Raw genomic sequence first — 25,522 nt, 5'->3', positions numbered from 1 at the left:
TTGTAATAATTAATTGAAGATCATAAAACAATCTGGTCCAGCACAGATGAGTCAAGTATTTTGAAGCTATATAATCTATACAATTATCATTTAGTTAAATAATATCAGCTATCAATTATCACTAAGTAATGCATTTTTAATGAGTTTTTGTCTTAATTGATTTGAGTGTTAACAAAAATGTCATAATCATCATCATTGATTATAAACACTAGTATTCTGTATTTATAATCAATGTCATTGGTATAATTACAATATTAAATTATCTATTTTTAATGAAGAATTAATCTATTCATTCTGAAAAATGATATATACCTTGGATTATATTTTCAACACTAGAATAAAATATTTATGAACAGTTCGCATATAAATAATATATATTATATTATTTTAATTTTTACTCACGACTTCGCGAGATCATTGTTTGAACACGAATTTAACTTGTCAATGTATGTATTTACTAAATGCGTGTTTGTGTGTGCGTTTGGTTTACCTATATAATCGCTTAGCACTCGTATATTTGTGTTGTAATATTATGAACATGAATTAGCTACGCCTTTGTAACCAAGATAACAACTTTATAAACCAATAGACGCCAATATATCCGAAACATATACTTAGTATTTTGTAATAATCTTTCAAGTAAAAGTTCAGGGCTGTGTTGACCAACTACCTATTAATGTTTTTTTTTTACAATTGGCGTATGAAATATTACTGCTTATGCCCCATGCAATTTTGAAATATTACACGACTTTCGACTTTCCGCGATAGTTATTTTTCATTTGATAAAATATTTCATCTTAGATGTCAGAACACGCGGAATATAATATATAACTGTATTAATTAATTAAAATAATTCGTTTACAGATTGTAATATTAAATTAAATTAAATCCTTCAATTCATAATTCAACATTTTACTGTAGACCTCAAATAAGTACAGTGCACGTATTTAGTAAATAAAGTACTTAGTATTAAACTATAATATGTTAAAAAAATAATAAAGCAAGTTCAAAAATTTGTGTAACAATGTTATTTTAAGTGGTTTCTTAACTAATTAATTCGTATAATATGGTATCGTATAATACAATATTATATTCGTTAATTATTAACCAAGACAGTGGATATATTATATCTGAATATTTTATTAGATTTCGAGGTGTTATTGCAATCAGTGTTAAATATATACCTATTTGTCGACAAATGCCACGTATATGAATATTGTAATGCTATATGTGTACTATATAAGATAATTTCACATTGGTATCGAGTTACACGTTTACATGCATACGTTTATTTTTACCGTTACCTTATTATTTTGTATTCAGTAAGAACTTGAGAAGTTGTAATATCAATATTGTAATATAACAAAGTTCCATAATAGTAATATATTATTATTCATTATAATATCTGAAAAGAAAAAAACCTTTAGATTCAAATAAAATCTTCAACAGAAGACTACATTACACGATTTTACGTTGATAACAAGCAGCTAGTGTTTGACACATTCAACGGACGCGGATACTTCAATTGAACAATATTGATATAAAGTTGTTATAAAATGGATATAATACACTTTACAATAATAATAGAGTACTTGAATAAAAGTATACTTCTCGTGAGCGTGTATATAGACGAAATCATCTTGAAAAGTTCTATGCTGCCCTCTGTATCTATATACTATGTAAGTACTTATGAACTCGTTCAGTTTTTTTCTTTAATAACACAGCCCGATTTTTACGATATTATTATTTTGAATAAAGAGGATTCATTTTTTTTTCTAAATGTAAGATCATTATAGAAAAAACGTCGATTGTGCCGAAATATAATTTCATATTTTTGTATAATATTTTACATTAATATTAACTTTATATCAATATATTATAATATGTGCCTACTTATTTCAATACTTTTATTTTGTTATCAAGTTTTAATTAGATACAAATATCAACATAAATTGTAAATTTCTTACTATAATCGATTTATTAGTTTTTGATATGAAGATGTGCGTCTTTTATCGATAAAAATGTTATAAAATATGTTCAATTGATATTCGTTTGTTTATTATAAATGGGCGCAGCACGTTGTATCAGATAGTTTTATGTAGCAATATCTGAATTTCCCTGGAGAGTTAAGTTGCATGTTGTTAGTGGTCAATTAAATTAAAAAGGTCAGAAACAAAAGGTACCATTAAAATACACGAAATATTCTGCAGCGTGAATGCTCAAACAAATTAAAACATATTATACACACAGACAACAAAAACCCTATAGCTTAGCCATTTTGGGATTTTAATTTTCACAAATTCTTCTGTAACACTGGCCTATTCCCCTAACCCGAGTTCGGTACTTTTCAAATATTGATTTTCGGTCTTTCGGTGTAGATAATTTATGGTTTGTCCATTCTTCGTTGTTGGTCCAAAACCTAATACGTTATACGTACGCGGTACGCTATGTAAATGAATATAACTTCTAACTATAATCGATATATTTTTCGGAACGCAATATAACCGGCAATTTGTTACACATAATATAATATATTTGATAGGTTAGGTTATGGGTATTATTACATGTGCGAACACAAAGATCTTTCTCTATAATAAGATAAAATCATCGATGGATATTAGAAATATTTATATTTATTAAGAGCATACCAACATCTGAAGGCTCTAATAATTTCATCTAAAAAAATTCCAGCGCTTTAGTTGTATTTATTAATGTTACTAATATTAGTCTTAAATTCAGCCTAGTTAAATCAACAAGTCTAATATTTTATAATAGTGTATACTATATAAAAACCAATTAATATAATAAACAAATAATGGTATGAGCCTGTTCATTTGGTTTTTCATTTATTCCAAACCGGTTTTATATTTTATATTTTTTATGTTATCTATTTTCTTATTTATTCATTTAATAACACATACGTTTAAAATTGGTTATAATAGAAAAACGCATTATAATTCTTTACTTTAATAAGCTCTGAAGCTGAACATTAAATACTTATAGATTAGTTGTATAATATTATGATAAATATCGTGTTAAAAATGGAATGCGTCATTGAAACATTATTTTATAATTCTATGTAACAAATAGGTACTAACAACATATTTTAGGCAATATGACAAAATATTTTTAAATCATTATTACTACATTTGATAAAACAATTCTCTAATTAGCAATTAGAATTTAATGATAAATTGATAAACTATTAACTGAATTATTGTAAAGAAATAAAATTCGGTATTAAGGATAAACAGTAAACACATTATATATAACTATTCTATGAAAAATATTGTACTATAAAAAATTATAAAATCGTCTCATAATATTGCTGTGTGCCAGTATTAAAGGGGTACATATCATTATTTTATAACTTGTTGGTGTGTTTGTAAACTAACGGTTATGAACTTGCATTTTAACCGTTATAGTCTGCCTGTATGAAAAGACAAATTACGGTGTTGAATTCAAAATCTGCATTTCAGTAGAACAAGGGAAACGATTCTTAAATCAATGTTCTACGTTTAAATAGTGTTGCGTAATAATTATTATTCACTGAATAAATTTGGGACACTAGGTTGAGAAATACAAGTTTTCCACCTATAGCAGTCCAGACAAAAACCCAGCCAATTTATTGCCGCCCATTAAATCTTGTTATCTTCCGGACCCATCAGACGGTTTTTGTTTTCGGTATTCCCTATTGTGTGTGTGTATTTTTTTTTTCAACGGTCCGCATCCAATCTGTGTTTTATATCTCGGCTAAATGGTACCCATTATTTCGTTAACCCTTTATTAAAAGTGAACGCACATTATCTTTTGCGTATTCAGCCCGCAGGTTCACTACACAACATTCCGAAGATATTTTTTCGTTTTTATTTTTGGACACCATCATGACAAACCGAAATCATCTGTGAATGATTGCTCCTACTATTGCACGTACGTCGTAGACCTTGTTGAGAATTCGGAAAGTCGAAAAACAAACGGTGCTATAGTATCATATATATGCATAATATGTAGTGTAGTAATGCAGTATAAATATTATATTTTTATTAGGTATTATTATTATAGCTCGTCAGGAGAGTGCGGGAACGATTTGATCCAAACAATATGTATATTCCTATTTTCAGTATATAGTGGAGAAATATATTTTTATACCTTAAACATATAGGTACCTTACATGGCATACACTTCAATCGCGTTTGTTTAAATTAAGTTGATGCTTACTTATTTCGCCTAAAGGTGTTTTCACGAATCACATTAACTTTTGCCACAAAGAATGCGTACATTGCACACTCTCGGTGGTGCTCCGACCACCTTAAACAGATCAGAATACATGTTATTATTATTATCATCATCATCATCGTCGTCATCATAAGAACGCACATTTACTAGGAGGAGATGGCGTGTACCTATATTGGAAAACATGCAAAACTGGTTTAGTCGGTCCGACTATTATCATTATTATTTATAATTCGCCAGAAAGGTCAAAATTAAATGTAACGGGATCACTGTATAATATTTTTAATCGGACCATCTATTTTTAGCTACGACGATAAATTTGTTATTTATATGCAAGTGGAGAAAATTGAATGTATCTGGTTACTGGTTAGTGGTAAAAGTGGTTACGGCTGCAAGTAGTATCTCAATATCAATTCATATTCAAAAGTAGCACTTTACACTTCCGCACTTCCATTCTAAGAATAATGATTCATATAAATTATATTATATACTATACAAATTATTGGCGCCTTCTTTTTTATTAATTGTGTACAGTTATTAACATAATCATATTAATTTTCTTTTCAAAATTCAAAAATAATTATTATTAAAATTAGCATTTTAATCGATTTATTTATTCCACGTCTGATTTACAAACTACTGCTTAGACTCATCTGGACATACAGCATCAAGCTTTGGGGTGTATCAATCGTATCCAAAGAATTTAGTCAAAAATCCTTCGTACCATTTCAAAAGCTCCATTATATGTCTTAAATAAATCCAAAAAAATGTAAATGCTAGTGCATAATATAACTATACAAGTTAGCTATAACTAACTAATGAAGAAGTACCTCCACTGAGAGTTTCTCCTGTGTGTATTAATATTATTAACAATTGAGCTTAATTTTCATATATTGTAACATTTGTAACAGATTACTTAATAAAAATTTATGATAAAAAAAAGTATTTCTTGTAATGGATATTGTATGAGTGCGACCAAAATATTCCTTTAACGATGGTTTTTACAAATATATAAACTTCTATTTTTAAGGGGAAAAATTAATTTTCTCCATTCTGTCAACTTTGTCTTCAACTACTAAATAATAATTATGTATATTTTTTATTATTATTGATCCTAAGAGGATAAGTTATTATTAGATAATAACACTGTCTGTGCTTGAGCATTGGCTTCGATATTTTAATTTTCAAGTGAGATATGAGCATTTTTTATTATTGATATTTCACAAACCCATACCTTGCTTGAAAATGAAAATATCGAAAAATTGCCAAACTCTTAAGCATTGATAATGTTCAGTGTTCTTACCTAAAAGCTTGATAATAGGTCAATTCACTCTAATATAAAAACTAACAGAACACTATTGAAACTTCTGAATGAAAAATTGCTGTATCGTGCGTATGTAAGATGGAGTCAACAAATGCATGGGTGGCGTCCTCTTAAGCATCGGCAACTATGGTCTGTAGATGGGTTACGGTTTGTTGAGAAACACGTGTATGTGAGACGAGGATTGGTCACTTAAAACCCGGGTGATCACCCATCCAGGAACTAGCGACGTCGGCCGATTCTTGAGCTCAGAACACGTTAGTGATTGAGACCACAACCACCGTGCCACACCTGGCCCCTAAATATGTACTATTTGCATAAAAATACGATGAATATTTGGGATATTATACATGGTTTATTTTAATTTCCTGTCATAAAAAAATCGTTACTTATACAATTTTTAAAATTTTAAAATCTAATCATTTAATAAAATATTTTGAAATTTAAGACTACTGATCAATGATTGGTCTTAAGAAAAACACTTTATTATAATGTTTTCCTTTTTAAATTACGCACCCTTTTTAAATTACGCACTACATATTTATGTACTTTATGAAACAAATATTATAGTACGTTCAATTTAAATGTGAGGTTACTTAAAATAAAACTAAATGAACTTGAAAATCTTATAATGAAAATTAAATCTTTTCTAAAATGTGAATTAGGTATAATAAATTTGTATTAATTTCATGGTTAAATGTCGAGCAATCTTTATATAACTGACTATCATATAATTAAATTTATTTTAATTTTGATTGCTTAATTTCTCTGATGATAATTTTAGTGATAATATTTTTTATTATTATTATATTATATTATATTTTATTTATTAATATTTTAATATGATTGTATACATTATATTCAATCGATTTTAATAAAATGTCTTAATAATTACCTTTAAATATGTTTATTTTATGTCCGGTTCTACTATATTTTTTATATATGATTTATGGCCCAATCGATATTTACCGTCTTCGTATATATTATAATATAATTAAATCTTGATGATATTTATTCTTGTATTTTTCTCTTGTGATAACCTATAAGATTTAAAGTTGTTATGTAATCAGTGTATACCACTCGTCAGAGTTAACCGTGAGATCACCCTGAATAAATTTTATTCTACCGAGTTGTTACCGATATTTAAATTATTTATTAAGTTTAATATAAAAATGTTACTTTGGTTCGTGGAGTAACTATAGTACCTACCTAACTAATAAAATTAATTCACGAAAACCAATTCCCTGCAATATCTATAGTGTGTTTTTTATTTTTAGTGTTTATTGTTTTTTTGCATTTTTAATGGTCACCGCTAATAATATATATTTTACCATATGGTTGGGGTTTTTTTATTGCTTCAATTGGTCTCCTTGCGGCTACTTCATTGATCAAGTTCATGAGTTACAATGTTAAAATTGCACCAGGAAGCACAAAGTCACGATCGCTCGAAAATTCCAGATAATTATTTATCGATTATATAAAATCGCACCGTCTTGGCGCATATCATATTCTTAGAACAACCCGTTTTAATAGGCCAACACGTATGCAGCCGGTTCATGACTAAGATTATACTCCAAAATACACCTCGAGCCTTGAAAAGTATTATTTACGAGTTTGTTGGACAAAAAAACACATTCATAATACATATTTTCTTTTTTCTCATCACAATAAAATTATGACGAAACGATATTATCTTCTGCAACCTTCGGCAATTTACAGAACCCGTGATTTAAATGATCGATGCAGTTGTACAAAAATCTAATTACCGGTTCTTGGACCGAACCTGATAAACTTGACCTTTGCTCAAAGTTTTCCTAGTTAAGTCGAAAATGTGTGGTGTATATTTGTATTATTTTTTGACCCATTTTATTTTTAATTATGGCATATGTCTACATTTTCTCCGAACACTTTTTGAGTAAGAATTCCAAATCATCACGTAGCCATACTTATACATTGGAAATTGCGCCTGGTAGTAAAGGTAATTTGCGAAGAGGTAATTTTTTAATGATTTCTGTAATTTTTAGGTGCAATAAATAACTATAGTTACAACTTACAACCATTAACAAATGTAGAAAAGTATAAAGAAATTAGATTTTAATTTTTGTATGGATTTCTTTCAGAATTATTTTTCGAATGCCATGAGTTATCATTGCTTTCAAAATATGTGTATAATGTTAACATATCCTACGGTATGTTATGCTGCTGAGTGTACCGTGTATCTGTATCATTTCTGTATTTTTTTTTAAATTACGTTTTCGAATTTATTCACTTATAAAATTATAAAAGGCATGTGTTACATGTGAATATATGATCAATGATCATTAATCTGATTTTTATACCTCAACATCTGTGTTTATTTCATTAAATTATAGCTGTAGCTATAATTGTTATTTAAATTTGTTGTGATAAAAAATGTCTTGTCTCGTGCTTAAACACTTGTTAATAATTTTTACTCTTAAACGTATTTTTTTCTGTTGGTACATAAATTTAAAAAATATATAGGTTATTAAATTTATGATATACACCCTGCAAAGTGTGCCGATGGATAGTTTTTTCTGTATACACATTTCATGTTAGACATTTTGTTATTTCCCAATATCAAGTTACATTTTTATACTCATGAATCATGATTCATGTTTTATATATATTGTACACGTCAAATAAATTACAAAAACAATGTACGTATTGTATGTGGTATATTTAAATTAGTTTTAATAATTATTATTCCATGTTTTCTTTTATAATAACGAGCAAATAATAAACAAGTCCATGAAATGTAGAATAAACAACTTTTTATCGGCTTGTTTATGTATTAATAACTTTAATAACTATACCTATATACTAATGAATAATGACCATATTTAATCGTATTTTTTTACCTTCTAACAAAATAATTTAATTTCCTAAATTAAGATTAATGTATTTCTAACATATACGCACTAAAATATAAGTTATATAGGTGTTATGTGTAATTATAATATAATATATTTGAATATTTGATTAATTAAAATATGATTTGTACCTAATATTGTGTTGTTACTTAGGATCTAAGTCTTAGATTTCTCGATTTGAAAACATTTTTTTTAAATTTTTTGTAATTACCCATTTTATTCAATTAATTTACATAAATTATATCATTCTTAAAAAATTTCCATCGTTTTTGGATTAAAATGGTTTTTTAGATGTACCTACTAAATGTTCTGAAGTTCTGAGATGTGAAAACTATATACGGTTCACATTGTACTAACCTACTATAGTCTATATTACAAAATATGTACAATCGATAAGATATCTCAAAAATGGTTTAGCGAATATAACTTTAGAAACGTATTTTAAACACTATATGTATACTAGTTCAGATATATCTTCATAGTTCATTCAGAGTAGTATTTTAAATGTGTTGGCTTATCATTTATTTCAAATTTTCAATAATAATTCATCACTATATACAGTAGTATTATATAAAGTATATTGGACTATTTCATATCTAAGAAATGAGGAAATTGAAAAAAGTATCCGATAGGTTAAAGATACTAGGTGGTGGGTTTCTTATATTTATATCCTGCCCAGTGCTTTTCAATCCTAACCAAATGATTTGTTTCGGTTGTATTGAAACATGCCAACAATAGTAGGTAGATACTCGTATTAACCCTCACTGTAATTTGATTCAGATTTGTGATCAACGTAGTCTTTTGTTTGATTTATTTCTTTTAGAAAATTGCTACTCCATATTGAAATGTACCCATATATTATGACTGGTGTATGGTGTATGAATAGTCCATGGACTAGATATATAATATGCTGTTTATAGATAACAAAATAATGAATAAGTGTAAATTTAAAAGTCAATTATTTTACATGGTCAGTAACTTTTGGAAAATGAGTAAGGACAAAGTGTATGAAGTTTTCCGGTCGTTGTGTATTGTTAATAATAATTATTAATATAATCAATCTTAAATTAACTACTGAGAGGTCGGGCGCTGTTCATGAGTCTTAGATCCGGGTTAATATAATTTTTTTTTCACGTTTTACTATTCGCCACGTCATAACATAACTATTTATCAAAGAGATTTTAAATAAAAATTTATTTTGACTTATTTGAATAATGTTTCATTTCAAAATTAACATACTATAATAATATGTATGATTATGACAATTACTTAAACATATAACAGTACTACTATAGTATTTATAATCAATGGTACTACCTGGTACCTTTATCAATATTATGTATACGTTAAAATGTAATATTATTTAAACAAAACATATTATCTAAACAAAATATACCTATATGCATTATCTACATACGAAGGCCCAGGAAACCTGAATGAAGAAAAACGGCCTTAAAGATAACATCTTGAATTAGTTTTAAAGTTCCGTGATTTTTTTATTTTTATAATAATTTCTGAGATCTGGAAAAGATCATAGCATTAATGTCTTATGTAGGAACTATTGTAGCTATGACGTGTTGATTCACGTACAGTTATTATAATTTGTATGAAATGTAGATACCTAATTAACAACAATCTTAAAGGATAATATATATGTAACACATACTTACTCATGCGTGTATTTCTTATAATATATTCTACATTTCTACAGAGAATTCAAACATATATATATATATATACACCTATATTTACAATCGGTGTATGAAATCTTTGGATCGCAGTTTGCTGATACTCATATTATTATTCTCACAAGTTACCCATATAATTATATAATATTATAGTTATCATTTTGGGATAAGGGCAGACCCTATAAGACATAACTATTTTTTTAAATGTGAAATCCATGTACTCTAATAAATCAATCATCATAATTTTATCGTTTAAGTTATGTACCTATTAGTTGACAATAGTTTTATAGTTTTATCTTTAATATTTATTGCAATGTTTATGTCGCATATTGTAGGTACAGGTTACAGGTTACAGGTACATTTAATGAATAAAAAGTTGATTGTTTTAATTTTTAGATAAAATTTCATAGTTATAGTTTGGTTTGATTAATAATTTAATTTTTTTGTATAGACATTTTTATGCGATGCGCAAAATTGCTGGCAATAACCTTCAAATAGGTCTTAAACTGTACCGGTAGGAAGTTGGTTACAATGGTAAAGCTAATATTACTATATGGAAATAATCGTTTCACATTATTCCAGTGTAAGTTAGTACACACACAAACACATGCGCTATACCTGTGATGTATAGTATTAATAGCGTACAAAATAATACCTTGTCAACCGTCAATATTATGGTGTTTGTAAATTTGTTTAGAACGTTGTTCTGACAAATTGCCTGGGTATAGAAACGCGTGCGCACAAAAAGACTTGGTGCGTCATCGGCGGGTACATTGATTTCGTTGATATAATAAAATTTATGATTAAAAATATAATAATAATAATAATAATAATAATAACGACGACGATGATGATAATAATGAGTAAAAATTGCGACTCAGCCGTCGCGCCGTGGTGGATGTTGTGTCAATTGTGTATGTGCTGTGCCCTATGTGCGCAAATTATGTGTCGTTATCGCGGCGTCGGCCCGCTCGACTCGAAATCCATTGCTACCATCATCAAGTTGAACAACCTTCAATATTATTATGCTCCGTCGTTCACGGTCGTCGTCGTCGTTGCGGTGTCTTATACGCATATCCTGCGCGAACGTATATAATATTATATGGGTATTGTACGATATAATATATATTATTTTATTATTATAATGATAATATTCCCAGTACGTATTATTTTTTTCCTCTTTTAGTGTAGGCACGCGGTACGTTTTTTCTTCTTCGATTCTTTACACGCGAAGGATTAAAAAAAAAAAATCTATATACCGTGCGCAATAAGGGACGACGGCGGTACCTACACATAATAATATAATATTGTATACATGTAGCTACGGCGGCGCAGCGGTAATATAATAATAACACGTTTTACGCGCGCGGTGGGGTCGTCATGGCCATAAACGGAACTTGCAGAAAATACGGCGGCGGCGGCGGCGGACAACGCGCATAATTGTTTTTATATTATATAATAATATACCATTGCGATAAATCGGATCGAATGTTACTTCTTTTGCAGTGCGAGAGGACAGCACAATGAACCGATGATTGTCCGACCTTTGTCCGTTGCGCGCTCGACTCGCAAAGCGTATTTCATTCCGAATGTTGTATATTACGTACGTATGCAATATGCATGTATATATTATGGATACATGTATATATTATGCATTTATGTATGTATGTATGTATGTATGTATGTATGTATGTAGCCATGTAGGTATTTAATTACTAATTAATATTCATTATGTAATAATATGTAACAATATGATTATTATTGAGCATGTGCGTCACGATGAAGGTTCTCTTTTCTTCATATAATTTACGTCGGTGCCTGTGCCCATCTCTATACATACATTAATATCGTTTTATCGTATATAAAATATGTGGACAAATATCTGGGAGTTCAATGGGAGTTCAAATCTAAACTTTGGGGGTAGTTTTTTTTACGATTCCGATTGTATGCGTGTATCAACTTTAGATTTGGCAGAGTTAACTATTTTCAAGTCTATAGATTATAGCGAGTAATATTAATCGTCTTTATTATTATACATACCTACCGTCGCGAGAGGACGAACGGAGATTAGAACATTGAATTCCCATATTATTACATATAATTTTGACTCTTGTAAGAAAATACTTGTATGCGGAGTATAATAATATAATGTATTGTGAAATTAATGGATCTGGCGAGCGAAGGTCTAAAGCGTATAATACATTTTACGGTTTCGCGTTCAATTATCGGATTACGTTTTTCTCATTTTCGGTATTCGACAATCCTGCAGTTAGGGGAGTGTATATTATTGCCGTGTTTCGCTCGTCCCGCCTCCGAGTTCACGTCGTCGGCTATAATTTTAGGATTTAATAAAACCCGTCATTATACCATTTTCGAAAATATCTGTTTTCAAACCACCGCCCCAGCCTTTCGTTTGCCAGAAACCGTCTGACTGCTGTCGTATTATTATTATTTATTATTATATAATGCGTATACGTGTTCACCGCATTTTAATATAAAACAATCGAAACGCGTAGGTAATCGATTTTTAGTCATTTAACATTTTTTCCCTTCTGTAAAAACCATTTTGCCTATAAATCGTGAAGGTATACCTATAGGAGAACTATATGTCTATATATAATACAACTCAACACTGAAAAATAAATTACGTGCAAAGAATATTTATAATGGTAATATTCATGTTATTATCAAGTCATTACGTTACCTACGTTATACATTTTTTATGGTTGTCAAATTTTGTTGATGAATTCTTTCGATTTTTACACAATAAACCATCGTGCGTATTCACTGACCAGAGACCATAAATCAATTACGATATGTAACATAAAATCATTCTTAAAATGCTAGGATTTACTCATATTATTTATTTGCCACGAAATTAAGTATATATGTACAACCTCTTATCGTTGCTTCTGCAGATACAATATACCTATATCCTGACTACACTTTGGAATTCTAATGTGGGGAAAGAGGTATTTTTTTAACTTCCGGTGTTTGAGTTTTATTTTGGATATTTCTTGAAAACGATTTTTCAGCTAAAAAAACTGCTCAAAAAGATTCATTTTCTATGTATATAGGTATAGATTTAACAATATTGATGACCATTTTTAGGTAAACTTGCATTCTAAATTTGAAATCACTTAGCGATTATGAATTATGATAATTGTCGATTTAAAATTTAAAATAATAATACATCACTATCTTGCGCGGCCGAGGTGAGCGAATAGAGACGAACTTTCAATGTAGAAGTTACTGAACCAACAAATATTGTTATTATAGTTATTATTATTGAATATAATATGTTTTTAAGTGTATATTAACGATATTATTAGAGGTCACCTTATTATAAAATATCTGTTATTTGTATATTATAGCTGAATGTTAATCATTCGAGTTATTATAAGTGATTAAATAATTACTTCTAAAATTATCATTACTCATAAAATGACGCATAATATATCATAATTATTATTCAAATATGTGTAAATTGCAGTATGTCTATTTAATTGTTGTATTATTGCGCACTATATGTTTGAGGTAGATTGCACACACGTATATAAAGATGGGGTAAATATTTTTTACTTATTATATAATATATTATAACATAACTTTTAATTTGTGACTTACAACCCCCTCCGAATCAATTTTCGGTGTATGAGACTGGTTCAACGTCATAATAAGATTAAACTGATTAGTATAGAATTGCATTTGACAAATCGCTGTCATACTGTGGTACACCTCAAATGTTTGTTTTAAACCGTGGTCTCTTTTTCCAACGTTACAGGGAATTAACAGCTTTAAAAGTAAATACGTTACGGTCACAGCCCTCGTAAATAGTTGATTCAACAATGATTAAATAATGCCTTTATACGAGTTACGTATATTAGTATTAGTATTATATTATGCTATGAATACGTAATAAAAATTAATTAATTGACCATCGACTGCAGTATTGCATTCCCAATGTATAAATTTCTGCGTACATATACCTAATAGACTTTTATCCATTTTAATTCACTTTGTATTTTTATTTACTTTTGAAATTGAATTTCATGATTAAAAACGACAAAAGTACTTATATATTACCATTGCATTTATAACAAAACTACGCACTTAAAAAGTTTAAATCAAGTTTTTGTTTTTATTATGTTTCCCTTGAATTTATAGTCGAGAAAATTAAATTGTTTTATAAAACACTTTTCTTATATAGAATAATCATAACGTAACTGACATAATATATTTATTCGGAAAATGATTTATTTAAATAGATACAGAAATATTTATTCAATTCTTGGCGTTGACTAAGAGTTATAATATTAAGTATTATAAATTTATAAGTTATAACTAATGTAAACGTAGTGAAAATCACTTATATCAAATATTTAATAAATATATTGAACTTAACGTAAAATTATATCTAAAATATGTACAGGTACCTACTACCAAATATTGGAGTGTAAGCATTTACGACACTAAGTAATTTGTGACTTCAAATTTTGGATATTCAAATGTTCACAAAACGTAGTTAAGGTCGTAAAACGTTTTAAAATAAAAATAATTGATTAAGCTTAAGATTATTATTATTGAGTTATTAATTGATGATTGTAGAAATTTGATAACATATATAATATCATAATAATACAAGATTCACTGAAAATTAAAATTGTTGAAGATTCCCTCACTGTATTCCCTCACTATTCACGTGAATCTGCTTATGACATATTGAGTTGGATAATCAATTAAGGAATTCGTACGTTATTCAGTGATTTACGATTACGATTTATCTTAAACGTAATTTGACGATTGCGCTCGAATACTTACTTACAATAGCCATGGCAATTACTAGGTGATTGGTGTTCTGCAGTTATGTTTGTGAAAAATACGCGATGGATATATCACAATTAAAATGTTCGTTAAGTAAATATAAATCAATTGAAAATATATTTGGTGTGCTTATATAATATGGTATGTTTATCTATACCATATTATAAATTAAATAATATGTGTATAACTGTACAAGTTCATAATATTGTATTTTGCAATGAAATCTATAGTATTTACCTATAAATACCAATATATATTTCGTTTTAATATTATTTTATAAGCGTTAAGGGTTATTTAAGTAACTTAAGTTTAATATATTTAAAATAGTAATAATATTATATAGTATGGTTTTTGCATAATACAAAAATAATATTATTTAAAGCGTTAGAAGTCAACACTATTATTTCTCATCACGTACTGCAGCTGTGGTGCAAATTACCTTCAAAACTATGCGCCGAATTTCCTTTCGTATGTAATTACCAACGTACATCGCCGAACCGACCCGCGACCGTCTACTACCCTGACCCGTGTGAAAATCGTGTCCCACACTGTTTTGTTGATGTTTTCAAACCTTTTATCCGTTTTTTGTTTCGCCGATAATATATATAGCCCACCCACCGAGCACAGCATAATATATAATTTTAATAAGTACGACGTACGTAGATATATACTATATGAAATTATAGACAGGCGGTGGGAGCGATCACCCCCTCTATGCATTTTAAAATTAATATTAAAAATTATTAAGAGCAGTTTTTTAAAAGTAAAAAAAAAATACTTTTGAAAAATATTTCAAAGGGGAGGAAGCAAAAAAATATTTTTCAAAAGTACTTTTTTGCTCTCTCCCCTTGTTGAATCTTGGAACCGCGCCGCTGGTTATAGAAGTGGGAATAAAATACTGCTGTATACTATCAACCGACACTTGCAGCATACAAGTGCAGTAAATATATACTATAAATATAGGGGTCGGGGTGTAACGGAAAAAAATAAATTTGCCGACGGTTGATATAATGATATGGTTGTACAGATATTGGCACAGATATAAAATATCGTATACATCGAGTGCGTGCGAATATTTATCACAAATGTCATGTCGACATGTCATATACGTATGTATAGGATGACTGAGCATGTTCGCCCAATTTTTTCCTTTAATAATGAATCTATTCAAATTATGATTTTGGAATTTTTAAGTACCTACCCTTCGTAAAGCAAAAATTATTTTTAAATTTATTACATTTTTTATGCAACTTAAGATGTGTCTTGTTGCAATACTGCAAACTTTTTATGTTCAAATGAGAACCACACTTTTTTTTATAGAATTATATTGTAAGGACGAATTTTTTTGAAAATGCTGATCTAAATATTCAAATTCAAACGAATGTTTTCTGTTTTAAATTAATTAATATACACTAAAAGGTAGGTACAAAGAATTATTGTCCACATGAGATAATATAATATTATGATTTGAAAATTACAATAATAAATATTAGTTTATTAACATTTAAATTTCGATTCAGATGCATCAATATTTTTGTAAAAATTATCTGATTAACAGTGGAAAAGGGTTGTTCGTCATTTGGAAAAAAATAAGTTTGCAGTATAGTGACATTAGTGTCAAGTACCTACATCCTCAAATGGTACAAAAAATCTAAATATAAATAGGTACCTATCTACCTACCTATTTGAAAACACGGTCTATAGATGAACTTAAAAATTGCAAAAACCATAAGTTGATCGTACGCATAAACCATTATTAAATATAATTACCTAGTACAGTACTACGATATAGGACACGATTGCTGTATCACCCTGTAGTAGCACATCATACATTTATATACATAATATGCATATATACGCTGTCGCGCGTACACAAAATAATACGTAATATAATATAATATTATAACGCACACACGCGTTTTGCGCATGTCGCGTCGTCGCCGACAATATAGCTGCAGGTCGGACACACACACAGGCGCGATGATTAATCGCTATAATATCGCATAATATATCATATGTTTTATATATTATTATTATTATTATTATTATTATGAATTCGACGGTGGCAATTGTTTCGGATAATATTGTACCTACGCGTATCAAATATTATAATATACACTTTGTAGGAGCGCGCGTGCGCCGAAGAGAGCAGAGCCCGTTCGGCGGTCGCCCGCGGGGTGCACGTGCATTGTTCGCGGTCCGCGCGCGCCGTCGTTGTCCCGGTGACTGCGTGTGCGTGTGCGTGTGTGCGTGTGCGTTTCCCTCGCGCCCGACGTCGCCCTCCGATCGTCTCTCGCAGCCTCCCGTTTCAATTTTCAAAGTCTCTCCCGCCGCCGCCGGCAGTTCAACGCACTCAAAGGCGGAGCGAGCTATTATAATACTATATGCGTGTGCCGCAGCCGCCGAATGACTCGCGGAAAAAGGATGACTGTGCACTGATCTATGTGCGTGCCTATGATATTATACTATTATTATTGTATCGTGTATGTGTGTGTGTGTGTGTAGGTACAATGCGCGAAATCTAAGGCCAGAGACAGTGTATTATTATTATTATTATTATTATTATTATTATTATTATAGTAGGTAATAATAATCACATTCAGTGATGTTTTCGCAAAGTTTTCCAGGATACAATCTACGTAATATGGACATTGGTATACCAAACTGAGAGAGCTCAAAACAAAAATTTTGTGGCATTTTTTATGCTTGCAATACTTACTATCATGATTTCAAAGTTTCAATAAGTACATCAAATACACTAAACAAAATATCAAGTCGATATATTATGTGCCCGATGTATTATTATTCCACAATATATAGCTACACGCCTACACTGCATGTGATTGTTCCCGAATCCTAAATAGTTACCATCTATGTACGTTAATAGTTTATTGTATATTACTCATTTATAAAATTGGGAGAGGGGGTGCCGCTAAATCTAGTTATTAGAGTTTAAACTCTTTGCGCGTACAATTTTAAATTGCTTATTCTAAAATATATTTTTATTTTTACAAGTGTAGGTAGGTACCTATATTTTTTAAGAGGATATCGTACATTCGCGTGTTGTTTCCGTCTTACCTGCAAAGCATATCATGACAAATTTTATGTTCAGAATAATACATTTAAATCCGTTATTCTTAATATAAGTGTATTTTGACCAATTATCAAATTTAAATGTAAAAATATTATTTAAGGCACTTCGTTGACTTTTTTTAACATTTATTGATGACTTTTATTGGAGCTAGTATCGCGGTAGTGACCAAGAATCAAAGTGAACGCGAATTCCGTTTCAAACTCGTCGGAGATTCAGCGCGCAACAGTCGTTTTTAAACCCTCAATGTACACCATATAATAATATACTATATGGTTGCCGCAGCTTTACCTGGCCTGTAACAACACTGAGAACAATAACGCTGTATGGTTCTTATCGTTATTGGACTTAGGTCTTAGGTACCGAGACTGATACGGAATATCAAAATTAATTTTCGCGTCGGCAATTACAGTTCCAGGCTACATGCCTACATATTATATGATATATAATATATACATAAATTATTTCGCGTTTGATCGGTATAATATATATAATTTTATGAAGCTGCCTAAAATGATGCGATTAAGCCTCACTCGTCAACGATAATAAAATGCCGAAAACACATTTGTCGCTACCTAAAAGCCAAACCTAAACGTACGATAAACATACGAGACGCATCTGCAGAATCATGAATATATATATATAATATACATATATTTTTTTATATATATCTGCAGCAATTATACCGTTTAACAAACCTTTGTAAAGTCGCGCATTTGTACATTTATATGCTTTTATTGAGAATAGTACCTATAATAGTACATTGCGACCAGAATTTGCCGGTCGGGCTGTGTTTGCAAGTCTCGACGAAGTTTCACTCTGCGTTGTTGTATAATATTACTATTATTTTATACATATTATGTATAAAATAATAGTTTAACGACGATGATGCTTACCCACTTTAGACACACATACAACGGAAATCTAGCCGGGCGTATTGTCGAGAAGAGACGATTGCTCCAAAATATGTCACCGCGCGAAAGCCGCCCGAAAACCGCTATAGCGTCGTATACAGACTGATTCATTAAACATTTTAATTGTAAGTCCCGATTTATTCTTTAATAATAAGTTCAAACACTGGTTTTTGACATTTTTAACCAGTATAAGTATATACTTAAAAAACAATATTTTCAAATTCCCGCAACCTAACCATTTAAGAGGAGCGTCATGCGGCAATACTATAGGTTGGTTCTTATTTGAAAATAATACGGCATAATTAATGGTGTAAAAAATCTCACTATAGGTAGGTCTACCCATTGAAAATATAAGATGGTCTATAAGTACCTATATACATACTTACACATTTCTATAACCTGAATTAAAATAAATTCATCATTAAGGAGAAAATATGGGGGTGAACACGCTTAACGAATCAAATGTATACGTTGGTACTCAAAATAGTAGCAAGCGTTCCCGCTTGTTTATTAGAAAGGCGCAGTATATGGAGGTAAAATATCATAATTTAAGAGTGAAACCCATTAAGTCGTCCGGCTAGAGTTTTGCGACCGAATATATTATTATAATACACACGTGTATAATAATATTGTATTTAGGTGACCACCGTCCACCGACCATAATATCATATTAGATTTACACATACTGGTAATATTGTGTTTCGCACTGCGAGGATTAATATATATTTATGACGTGCCGTTTGTATAATTTATTCCACATCCTCTTGCAAATGAAATACATATTATAAAAGTACCTGGATTATATCAGGTATGTATTGAAAGTGGGTCATCGCCGCGATTTGGCGATTTGGCGAATTTTCAAATGAACGTGAAATATACGCCAGATTTTAGGTATACATTGGATTGCAGTTATATATATAATTACATTGAGCGTTATGGCCGGTGACAATTATTATTATATACTACATATTATTATTATCATATCCGTCGGGTGCGTCGACCGCTTACACCAACATTGTAACTTTAAATACTGACAGAGAGAGAGAGAGAGAGAGAGAGAGAGAGAGCTTCCATCGTAAAATACGATTTCAATTACCAATTTCAATAATTATATTTTATATAGTACTGGCTGTTGCTAACTAACTTCACTGTACTACCTGACTTTGCTTGGATGAATATTAATCTATCTTTCTATCATTTTCCGTTTTTGCTTCAGTTCAAATTTATTATACAAACCCAGCTTATGAACACATTGCATCGATTACTTTTATGATTCGCCGCTTAATTCTGGACATATTTTTTTTATGTAAAAACAAAAAAATTGAATAGGTACTGTTTCAATTAATGTAAATGTAATATCGTCCAGATTGATAGTCTTCTTTATGTGTTGACATCAAAAATATGTCTAGAATTAAAAAGTTGCAAATCAAAAGTTATCATTGTAATATTGCGTGTGTTCATAAGAATTTGATTTTAAGATTTAACAATACTACTGTTCATGATTTATGTGTTTTACTCAATTAAATAAAACTATCTTATCGCACGGTATAATGGTGTACCTATTAGTAATATTTGAATCAATATTAATTTTTAATTTTTCAATCAAGTGTGATTAGCATTTATATGTTGCGACAAGTGAATATTTTCATAAGTTATTGATTATATAATATGTTGATTGTAACACAGTATTTAATGCAGCATTGATACACTAATAATCAATACTTTTTAAAAATATTTACTTTCTGAAATTTACGAATACGAGTAATACTACTTACTCAGCTATCAAAAATTGAAAAATGTTATGATATTTATGATAATAATACTAAAATATTAGTAATTCATCATAATATCTGAAATAATACAAACTAAAATCATATTAGGTACTTATACAATATTACTATTGTAATATTTACTTATTATAATATTATACCAGCTTATTTATTTAATTAATTTTTGTTTTTATTATTATTATATTCTTTTTTTAACCAATGGCTACCATATTATATTATTTATACAAAAAAAAATATTCGATTTCCGTTTGCCGAAACAAAATGCCTAGTGTGAACCCATCTTTAAAATTCGAAATTTTACATTATTTTCTTAGTTTACTAGTGTACCACCTCTACATTGTGGTGCGAAGGTAGATGCCATATAAAAATATTAAGTTCTATCTATCATAGTTTTTGCTGTACGTTGATTAGCTAGCTGGGACATTTTATTTTATTCACATCACAGATTTTTGTTCTCGAAAGCCGACACATTATATTTTGCGGTGCAGCTACGTTTTTAATCATCTTAACTTTTGAGCGTGAAACTTATATTCTGCACTGCGATTAACTTATATCTCTCCGCTATTATTATATATTGATAAAAACAATAACACTTGCTTTCTACACTTGGATTTGTTTGAATTCACTTGTTCAAAAATCTGTTGGATACCTAAATATTTTACAGCGTCATTTTTTAATTTTTTCTATTGTCATGATTTCAAACGCGTAGAAAATCATATTGTCTAAGATTAAAGTATAGTCATTCCTATTCTTGAAGTTCTCTCTATTTTAATTTAAAATTTGTTTTTAAATTAGTAAAATATTTGTTTTAATAGGTATAATATATTTTTGTCCGTACAAAACAAATTAAATAATAATTCATATTTGTTATATATTTTTAAAATTCTATGTACGGATTATTTATTGAGCCGTTCATTAAAAAGCCTTTGTTTTATAATTGAAGACTATGAACTAAAAAACAAATCTTACCTATTAAATTCTCGTTTCCCTTAATAATTTCTGTATCAAAATAAAATGAAAAATAAAAACGAAACTGCATCTTTTCGATACCGGACTTATTATCGAATACAAATATTTTGTAAGTTTCACATTTAATCACACTAATTTCATCTTACGAAGTTCACATTTATGGTTCTCCTAAACGGGCAAAACTTTTCGATCGATAACTCTCCGCAAAATTACCTTTACTCCAGCAAACATTATTTAAATAATATTCTCAACAATCTGGATAAATATTCCATCCATAAAAGCATTAGATAAATTCCTGAGTATTTACGTATTTATTTTACTTAAGTAATTGTGTACGTATTAATTACATTAACTATTGTTGTTGACGTAAATATTTATTTTTGTTTTTAATGACTTAAGATAAAAGCAACTTTTATATTATATCCCAGTCATTAATTTTTTATTTTTATTTTCTATGACGTAGCAGTTCATTTGTAAGTTTCATTATCTTTCCAATTTTCGTACATGCTACAGAAGTTTTCTATTAACTTTTTATAATATATATTATGTATTTGCGATTTCTAATACTGAGAACATAATTAGATATTGGATACTTTATTGTTGATTGATTAAATAATTCATTTTTTGTGAGTCTTGACAAAATAGGTTTAAAAGTTTTATGAAAATTGATTTTAAGTGACGGTTCTCCACAATGGATACGCCATTGTCATGTGTCATTAATAGTATTATATTTCATTACAACGTACATAATAAATCCATTAGGATTATAAATTAATCTGTTTGTATAGGTTACATATTAATAGTTTGACAAACACAGAAAATCTTTAATCTTATTTTACCATTTATAGTCATTTATTACATCGATAGAATTATTTTGTAAATTAAGATTTCTATAAATGAATATTAAATTTTAAAACATGTAGGCTTTAATAGTGGATTGGAAGCGGTGATTGCGTCTGTCTTTGTTTAACACACGTGGGATATAGGAATTTAGACGGGTTCTAACGTACCTTAGAATTCCAACGTACCGATTGATCTTGTGAACCAATAATTTTTGATTTTATCCCCCTAAATTCTAAAAAAATTCGTACTAAAAAAGGAAATTAAATATTTAAATTTTTGAAGAAAATAATATCAAAAATTTAAAATCTGGGACAGTCGATCTCAACCAGGCCTGACAGCAAATGCAAAGAATTATTATTGCTTCACTAGATCAATCGGTACTTTGGAATGAAAACACATCTAAATCCATTTGTGTTAGACAAAGACAGAAAATCACCGCTTCCAATTCCCTTAATTATAATGTTTTTTTAATGAACAGTAATATTATTCAAGAATATAGTCGAAGGTTTAAAATTTGTTCATTTTATTTACATTTTGAACAATACATTTTAAACTCATATAATATTATACTATATTAGTATGTTACATTATATTGTACAATAGTGTTTTGTTAAATAAAAAAAAAACTATAAATGTAAATGTAAATATATAAGAACATTATAGTACCAAAAATTGCAACGTATTATGCTTTTTATAATAAATTAAGAAAACTGTTTTTATAAATAAAAAATAAAAAAAATTTTTTCATAAGTATATTAGATTTATTTATTTATATTAGATTTCATTAGATATTACAGTTCCTTTTTAGGCTCCAGAAAGTAAAGATTGCTTGTTAACTAATATTTAGGTTGAAGTAGTAATTCGATAATAGCTAACATCAATTTAATAACTCGCATGTTTTAATCGGAAACATTAATAGTGTATAATGTACATAACAAAGACACTTTATAACACAGTATGTAACACAAATAACTAACATATTTAATTAACTAACTATTTGAACCAATTTTTATTCTTATCAATTTTTTTGAATTTATATGTTACGTATAATACGATTATTAGTTAGTACTTACTATTCTATATACATATATATACTTTACTAATATTAAAATTAATTGGATGATTAAAAATAATAACAATAATATCTATAGGTATACGTATAAATTAATGTTTGTCTGTTTGTCTTTTATGCATTCCTAAACGGCTGTACCGATCTTGATGACATGTTTTGTGTGGGTTTGAGTGGTTCCCTGGATGATTTAGATTCACAATTAGACCAGGTAGAAGTAGAGTCTAAAAGAAGTTGAACAATCACAATTTTTTCGAGAGTTGACATATTTTACCGGCAACGAAGTGTGTAGGATCAGCTATATATGATAATAAATTAGAAGAAATATGGCATATACATTATACATTTTGTACAAATTTATTTATTAAAAAAGGTGGGCAAGTGGATGTCGCTCTGCTGTACAGAAGGTTACAAGTGAGTCACTGTAATGGATTGTGTTAATTTATATTCAATGATATAATATCATTGTATAAGAAAAACGTTTCTGAGCGAAAATATTACTAAGTGTATTTGATGATATTATTGTGAATAAAGTAATTTATATATTATAACCTATTTACGTGTAACCTTGTTTTAAATTTTCAATCCTTAGCTATAAAATTTGAAAATTGTATTACTTTTTAACTACAAAATAATTATTAAATTTTAAATTTGATACATTTTGTCAAAATTCGAACTTTAAATGCTTATAATAAAAAATCGTGAGTAAGGATTTTTAATATTTTTTTAATGTCATGGTAACAATATAGTAGGAGCCTTGTATTCAATTTTCAAGCTTTTTTATCTAACAAATAAAGTTTTATTGACATTCGTAGAAAAAAAAAAATAAAATTGGATACTGAAAATGTCCCTAAACTGTTCAAAACAAATCAAAATATTTTGAAAATTTTATCGTGTAGAAAATGTAAATATAAACAACCAGTGAAAATGTCATGTATCGTCGGTCGTTTATTTTAAAATTACACTAAAAACCAAAGTCGATTTTCCGTAAAAGTTCCCGTTTTTTCTTAATTTTTATGTGGTTTTTCCCGGCGCTTTTGAAAACTATTTAGAATTTTGATCTCCCAATGCACCAACAATATTCACTTTCCCGACGAACAAGATACTGAAGTTGAAAATCGATGCGTTATTTGGACTACTTATCGTGTACACACAAAAAAAAAAAAAGGCGGGTAAGTCGTGGATGTCGCTCTGCTGTACAGTAGGTTACAAGTGGGTTACTGTAATGGATGGAATTAAATTTGAATCCAATGATATTATATCATTGTATACGAAAAACGATTCTGAACGGAGATGATTTGTCAGTCTAGGATATATTATTTTTAAAGAAAAACTTATGGAGAACCTTGTACCAAATTTTAAAAGCTTAGTTATAAAAGAAAACAATTTTACGATTTTTCAACCACAAAATTACTTGCAAATTTTCGCAATTTTGACATATTTCGTATAAATTTAAACTTTAAGCACTTATAAAAAAAAATTGTGACAATGTATTCCTTTTATTTTGCAACTGCTATTGTAAAAATATGTTAGGAGCCTTGTATTAAATTTCCAAATCTTAGAATTAAAAAGAAAAACTTTTATGAATTTCTGTCTAAGATAATTTGAACATTGCCGTAATTTTTACGTATTTAGTCAAAATTTGAACTTTAAATGCTTATAAAAAAAAATCGTGACTATATATTTCTTTTATTTTTCAATTGCTATTGTAAAAATATATTATGAGCCTTGTATTAAATTTTGAAATCTTAGATATAAAAGGAAAATTTTTTATGAATTTCTAGCATAAAATAATTTACGAATTTTCGTGATTTTTACATAATATGTTGTCAAAATTTGAACTTTAAATGCTTATAAATAAAAATTGTGACATGTATTCCTTTTTATTT

At 28.8% G+C, this 25,522-nt stretch overlaps 1 protein-coding gene across 1 annotated transcript in view; it reads left to right on the top strand.

Moving 5' to 3' along the window:
• Positions 1-25,522, top strand: part of LOC100575346 (serine/threonine-protein kinase S6KL) — a 61,070-nt gene that overhangs the window by 11,014 nt on the left and 24,534 nt on the right. The window lies entirely within an intron of this gene.

The sequence above is a fragment of the Acyrthosiphon pisum genome, chromosome A2 (genome assembly GCF_005508785.2).
Source record: "Acyrthosiphon pisum isolate AL4f chromosome A2, pea_aphid_22Mar2018_4r6ur, whole genome shotgun sequence".
In the NCBI taxonomy this organism is placed as follows: domain Eukaryota; kingdom Metazoa; phylum Arthropoda; class Insecta; order Hemiptera; family Aphididae; genus Acyrthosiphon; species Acyrthosiphon pisum.
The sequence above is the reverse complement of the archived record's forward strand: the minus strand, read 5'-3'. Positions and strand labels throughout refer to the sequence as shown.